Here is a 7627-nt window from a genome sequence, read left to right as displayed (position 1 = left end):
ATTTAAAAAATTCACCATTTTTTATATTCTAAGTATATCTCTGCATTCCTTAAAATATATATATATATATATATATATATATATATATATATATATATATATCTTTGTATTAGTGGATACTCAATATCATAAATGAAAACAGACATTATGTTTAAATGTAGGCTAAAATGAGTTAAAGCTTAATCAAACATGGAGAAGTCACTCCAATGAGATGAACTAAATAAAAAGGTATAATTTGAGCAGAACATTTTTCATATAAAATCAAAGTAGAATCACAATCATATGTACAAGAATTGACTTTTTTTTTTTTAATAAAAGTAGTTACTACATATAGAATAGATTTATGATTATGTTTAATTGTTAGTTAAGGGTCTGTTTGGTAAACACCAAAAAAGAGCTTTTAGCTCTTAGCTTCTAGCTTATAAGCTCATTTGACAAAAAAAGCTCTGTTTGGTAACACTTTTTGACCATGAGCTTATAGCTTATTTCACGAGCTTATAAGCTATTTTTCAGAAGCTATTCCAAGTAGCGTTTGAGCTTATAGTTTATAACTTCTCATATTTTCTTCCACTTTTACCCCTATTGTTTTATCTAAAATTCATTTTTACCCTTTTATTATAATTTAATTCAAACCTACAATTCCCTAATATACATCCCTCGTTTTTTTCCTAATAAATATACATCCCTCGTTATTATTATTATTTTTTTTGACAAATACATCCCTCGTTATTATTTATCTCACTTGCCTTATGTTGCTGACAATATATATACCTCCATTTATCTTTTGCCTATATGTTGCTGACAATATATACCTCCATTTATCTTCTTTTTTTTTTTTTGACAAAATACCTCCATTTATCTCTCTTGCCTTATGTTGTTGACAAAAAATATATATACCTCCGCTGACAAAAAGTATATATACCTCGTTATACTTAAATAAATTTTGGGTGGTGTTAACTTGTGCCCTTAGGGCACATGTTAAGAAATCTCAAAAAAGAAATATTCCCTTAAACTTTGTGCATTCAACTCATTAAAACATCAAAAATTAAATTTAATGCACGCATTCCAATACATTATTTCTACATTTGACTTCTAAACTTGTGCCTTAAGGGCACAAGTTAACATTTCCCATAAATTTTTTAGTGAATAAAATTTAATTTACAATATAAAAGATATATTAAATTTATAAATTTCAATTACTTTTTAAAAAACAAAATTGAATTAAGAATTCCTGAATATTTAAATATCAAGTTATATAAACTTTATATTTTGAATTAATAATACCCTTTTATGTCATTTTACATTTATCAGCTAGTTTTTTTTTTAATCGGCAAATATTATTAAACATCATCCCCGCAAGACGCAGGGTATGAACGAAACAAGAAACAAAATGGTGCCGCATATAGACGGTACACCATAACCACCTATGAACACCCCTGAAAATAAACCCAGAAAAACACATCGACATCTAAAATAGACTCCTAAAGAAAACAAACACTCTAAACTCGGTATTAACCATCGTCCATCGTCACTACTCACTCCCAAAGAACACCGTCAAAATAAAACACCTAAACCCCAATGTTGCGAGTTCGATGAGAAAACACACCAATAACAAACTTGATGCGTGGAGCAAGGGATAATTAAGCAACCAATATCAAAGTGAATTGCAATTAAACAAGCAAAAGTAGAAAAACAGCGAGAGAAAAGCAGAGAGAACACAAAAGAATCTGTTTACCCAGTTCGGTCCAAATTGACCTAGTCTGGGGGAGAGAGCAGCCCTCCGTTCCACTATATGATGAGTAACGTTACAAAAGAGATTTCAATGGGTTACAAGAATAAGTCTCCCGCCTAATTCTACCCAAATCCCAGCCTCTTCCCGTAACCAAGAGACTCAATCCTAATAGTGTTTCCCAAGGTGAATCAACCTTCAAACCCTAGTTTGTTGCCAAGAGACAAACTCTATACAAACCCTAGTTTGATTTCTAAACCCTTGTTTCAGCCCCCTCTATCTCTCTCAAAATAGTCTGATACAAGGCCTATATTTATAGTAAAAGAAACTCCCATAAAATTGTAACAAATCTGGCCCAAAAATACGTTTCTGAAAAATAACAGCACGCGAAATCGGCCACCGATTTTCCAAATCGGCCACCGATTTTTCCCGAACAGAAAGCCTCCCAAAAGGCAGGCAAAATCGGCCACCGATTTTCCAAATCGGCCACCGATTTGTACTTTCAGCAAACATCAATTTTGGCCTCCAAACTCCAATTTTGAGTCACTTTCACAACAATCTCCACCTTGACTCCAAATTAGTGATGATGCCCATTTAACATCAACACCTTGCTGCTCTTTCCCTTGCTTCCCACTACACCAAGTAGCTCCACAAGTTTACACCTTAATCTCTTCAATCATCGGAATGCCTTCCGCCCCTTTGAAGATCCTTGTGTCCAAACTACTCAAGGAATTTTAGGTAGTTCCACAAGTACACACCTTAACCTCTTCAGCCATCGGAATGTCTTCCGCCTTCTCGAAGATCCTTGTATCCAAACTACACTAGGAATTTCAGGTAGTTCTACAAGACTACACCATACCTCTTCAATACGAGACATCTCCCGCTTCCTTGAAGATCACCTTGCATCCAATCACCCTTGGATTTTTAGGGTAATTCCACAAGCCGTGCTATACATTCTTCAACCTCCGGAATGCCTTCCGTCTTCATGAAGAAAACCCTTGCTCACCACTAGAGCATAGCACCCAAGGTCCTCCATAGTCGTACCACTCCCGGTGTGTTCAACTCCACCTAAAGCTGAGCTTCCAACCTCTCAACTAGCAAATGAGTACATCCCACTATGTCTTCCTTGAACCTCCACCTCAACCGGTAGATCATGAGTATTCTTACCACCGCCTCTCTAGGCTGACCATGAGTATTCTTACCACCGCCTCTCCAGGCTGATGTTGAGTGTTTAACGTCTCTCCAGACGACCACCGCTCTACCAGGCATCACCCCCAAGGTGAGAAACATCACCTTCATCCTCCAAACAGCACACCATCAAAGCACCTGCATCCTCATAACCCTCAGAGACAATTTGTACGGAATTACCATTAATCTCCGGACAATCCTTCTTGAAGTGACCCATCTTGTTACACTTAAAGCATTTAAACTTTGTCTTGTTACTACTCTTTCCCCGGTTACCTCTACCTCCACCATTCCCTCTTGAAACACTTAGGCCTTCCCCGTTTTCATCAACTCTCAAGTCCTTCGACTTAGTCAACTCCTTGGTTCTCAAAGCCGCTTGAACTTCTTTCAAGGTAACAGTGCCTTCTTTTCCATAGAGCATGGTATCTTTAAACGATTCAAAAGATCTAGGTAGAGCACACAACAAGAGTATAGCTTTATCTTCATCCTCAAGATTCACCTCAATATTCTCCAAGTCATCAAGGATTTTGTTGAACTCCGTAAGTTGCTCCATGATGGCCTTTGACTCCACCATCTTGAATGAGTAGAGTTGTTGCTTTAGGAATTGCCGATGAGCCAAAGACTTTGTCATATACAAAGATTCCAACTTTGCCCACATCGATGCCGCGGTTGGTTCCTTTGCTACTTCTCTCAAAACTTTATCTCCGAGGCACAAGACAATGGCACTCCTGGCCTTGTCCACCATCTCGGTCTTCTCCGCTCGTGTCATGGTGACCGGTAACGAACCTTCACCCTTCAAAGCTTTCTCACACTTTTGCTGTATCAACACCGCTTCCATCTTTACCTTCCATAACCCAAAATCGTTATCGCCGGTAAACTTCTCAATATCCCACTTTGAACCCATGATACTTGATTATCCTTTGACCTTTGCCCCACGGTGGGCGCCAATTGTTGCGAGTTCGATGAGAAAACACACCAATAACAAACTTGATGTGTGGAGCAAGGGATAATTAAGCAACCAATATCAAAGTGAATTGCAATTAAACAAGCAAAAGTAGAAAAACAGCGAGAGAAAAGCAGAGAGAACACAAAAGAATCTGTTTACCCAGTTCGGTCCAAATTGACCTAGTCTGGGGGAGAGAGCAGCCCTCCGTTCCACTATATGATGAGTAACGTTACAAAAGAGATTTCAATGGGTTACAAGAATAAGTCTCCCGCCTAATTCTACCCAAATCCCAGCCTCTTCCCGTAACCAAGAGACTCAATCCTAATAGTGTTTCCCAAGGTGAATCAACCTTCAAACCCTAGTTTGTTGCCAAGAGACAAACTCTATACAAACCCTAGTTTGATTTCTAAACCCTTGTTTCAGCCCCCTTTATCTCTCTCAAAATAGTCTGATACAAGGCCTATATTTATAGTAAAAGAAACTCCCATAAAATTGTAACAAATCTGGCCCAAAAATACGTTTCTGAAAAATAACAGCACGCGAAATCGGCCACCGATTTTCCAAATCGGCCACCGATTTGTACTTTCAGCAAACATCAATTTTGGCCTCCAAACTCCAATTTTGAGTCACTTTCACAACACCCAACACCCAAGCTAAGCCACGTATCGAAAAACACCTGACCGAAGGATGATGCAGCTGCCACAACCTCACGACCCTGATCCACCGAAAGAGCACAAAACAACAGCCCAAAAAACCAACTTGAGTCAAAGAACTAACTCCCGATCTCGAATCAAAAGTGATCGGCCCACCAGTCTTTAGTACCAAATTAGCAGGGCACCCCTCGCCCTCGGTACACCAGAGAAAAACCAAAACAAGTCAAAACAGAGATTGCAGCTGGATCACAACTCCCGATCTCGAAGCCAAATGAACCGGCCCACCGAAAACCAGCTAGGTAAACGGCTAATTTTACCAAACACTTCAACTAACTTATCAGTCATCAGCTAGCTTATCAGCTAAAAGCTATCAGCTAGCTTATCAGCTATCCGCTATTTTTACCAAACAGAGCCTAAGTTTTACTAAAAATAATGTGTGTGAATTATTTTTCACAATTTAAGTGTGAAAATCTGTGTGGGCGTGGACGTGGTTCTTAAGAATGGCAGTAAAATATTTGACATCCTCTGATCTGAATATATAAAAGTTGTCAACTCACGAAACGACACAACACAAGACGATCGAGTTTGTTATCTTAAAGTTCCCAAACAAAACAAAACAAAACAACCATGTCAAAGTTCAGAATCAGATATATATCAGTGACACCTAGGCTAAAGCACGGACTATATATGACAAACTTATGTATGTCAGATACAAAAACTAAAAGTCTACTCTTTATATATTGTAACAAACAAGCTAAGTGTCTCTCTTTAACTGTAATACCATGAAGCTCAACAATTATGCTGCATTACCGAATATTAATTGCATATAATAAACTTCATTTTCATAATATTGCGAATGGAAGGAAATGCGTGATGAGAAAATTAATTAGAAATTGATATGATAAGATAATATATTAGACAAAAACACGAGTATGGAGAGGACTTGACATTGAACCTGAAGGGTCCACTATGAAACCGTTGGATCCATTCCATTTCATTTAATTTAATGACCAGTCAAGAATTTGACCATCTGACTGATTCTTGACCCTCTGACTCTGCATTTATTCTCACCTCTAAAATTAAAATAGACTTTGGAACTAACTTATTGTTGGATGGTCTGGTTGAACACAAAAAAGAAAAACCGTATCACTCATCAATTGGTTTGGTTTTCATATGTGAGAGTGGGACCACACGTAATTTTGTATGAAGGCAAGCATCCCGTGACTCACTTCTTTGTAGTTTGCATACTACATACAAGAAAGTTACTACTCTCATCTCATTTCATATTGCACAATTATTTTTTATTTTAAATCTTATGTTTCATCACATCAGTTCACCCGTTAATTAGTAAAGGTAATACAAAACAGGAATAGAGAGAGAGAGATTAACTAGTGACCCAATTCATGAAAACTTTGGACTAGCCAAAGCATATAGTATAGTCTAACAATTAATATAAAGATTTAGTCTATTCAATACATCGGTGATGTTAGGTATGTGTATGTCTAATCATGAGAGAACACCGTACTCTAATTATTCATGTATCTTTGAAAATATGCTTCAAGGACACAACCAAAAATAGATACTAAGACTTGATATTGTTAACGAATGCTACTAGTGCGTATATGGTCTTGTTTTACAAAGATTTGTGCCACTGTTTATCTTCTAAGTTTGTTGCTCAAATTATATGTAAGCTGAATGAATAACTTGTACAGAAAGAAAGAAAGAACAAGTGTGTGTATTGAATTGAAAGTTACTTTACACAAGAGGCGGTAACTTATATATAACAGGAAAAGAAAACTAATTGCTGAAAGCTGGTTGTTGTTAACATTGACAAGAAAAAGTCATAATTTTGATTTTGGAATTGAGAAATAGATGAAGAGCGGTGGGTATGAGTGAGTGGAGCAGAGCAGTACTTTGTGTTGTGTGTAATGGTTCAGCTAATTCCAAGTGTAGTTCAAAAGTGTCACTCTCCCTACATATGTCCCTGTCTACCTTGAGTTATGATTTAGAATGCATCTTCAACCAACCCCACCGCACCACCCCAAAAAACAAAAAACCAATCAAGGACCATCGAATGTTAAAAAAGATCCCATGTATTGTAGCCCATTGACGATGCTTGTAGAACCAGTACTTGAATAATAAAAACAAGAATGAGACAACAGAGATATAAACCATTCATTCTTTACCTCTAATCACCCATTACATTTACATATTTCTTTCAAAGATTTTGTTCAAATCAGAACACTTGAACTCAATGACCTAGTTAAACCATTGCAATCTTAGTATCAAATATCCCCACACATTACATACACATGCACTTAACGGTTGATTTATATCTACCCAAATGTTTGCTAACATGCTTTAACATACTTCTATGACCATTTCCTTTCTTAAAAAGTTAATTAAACTATCTTCCAATATTTTAAGTTGGCATTTTAATAAATTAACAAATTATAAAGAATGAAACAAAAATAGTAGTTATTGGCATTCATCTTCAAATGTAAATTGCACTTAATTTAATACTGATTAACATACAACCATGAATCATTCGATTATTACACATAAAATCACAACAAGGTTAATAGAATGAAGTAGCGGGTGAATCATAAATAATACACACACAAACACTCAATCCTTATACAGTAGTGTACTGGTTCTCTTATACAAATGAAAGTAAATTACACAAATCATAGGAATAATGTATAAAAGGCCTCCCAAAATGGATTGCTTTTCATTTTCAGGTTTGTAACGACTTCATTACGAACGCTGAATTGTTGGCTGTCAGATGTAAAGTTTGCATGATGAAGGGCAAATTGATCGAGTCTTGCTAACAAGAAACTAAAGATAGAAATTTTTTTTGGCATTTGTATTGGAAAATGATTACTTTTAAACTTTTAAAGAATAAATACACAAAATCCAAGATAAAATTTCTATCTTGACTGCCTTAAAATGCACCCTTAGGCAATTGTTAGCATTTTCCTTGATGTTAAATGACTATTCGCAATGTCCAATGAAACAAGGAAATGGTCATTTATAGGAGACAAAAAACAACGAATATTTCATTAACGATAAACCAGTTTTGCTCCTCTGCTTTGTAGCATTCTTTTCCTCCAA

The sequence above is a fragment of the Medicago sativa genome, chromosome 8, assembly GCF_051527215.1.
Source record: "Medicago sativa cultivar Bolivia chromosome 8, Bolivia_mono, whole genome shotgun sequence".
Classification (NCBI taxonomy): Eukaryota; Viridiplantae; Streptophyta; class Magnoliopsida; order Fabales; family Fabaceae; genus Medicago; species Medicago sativa.
Note: the sequence above shows the minus strand (reverse complement) of the source record.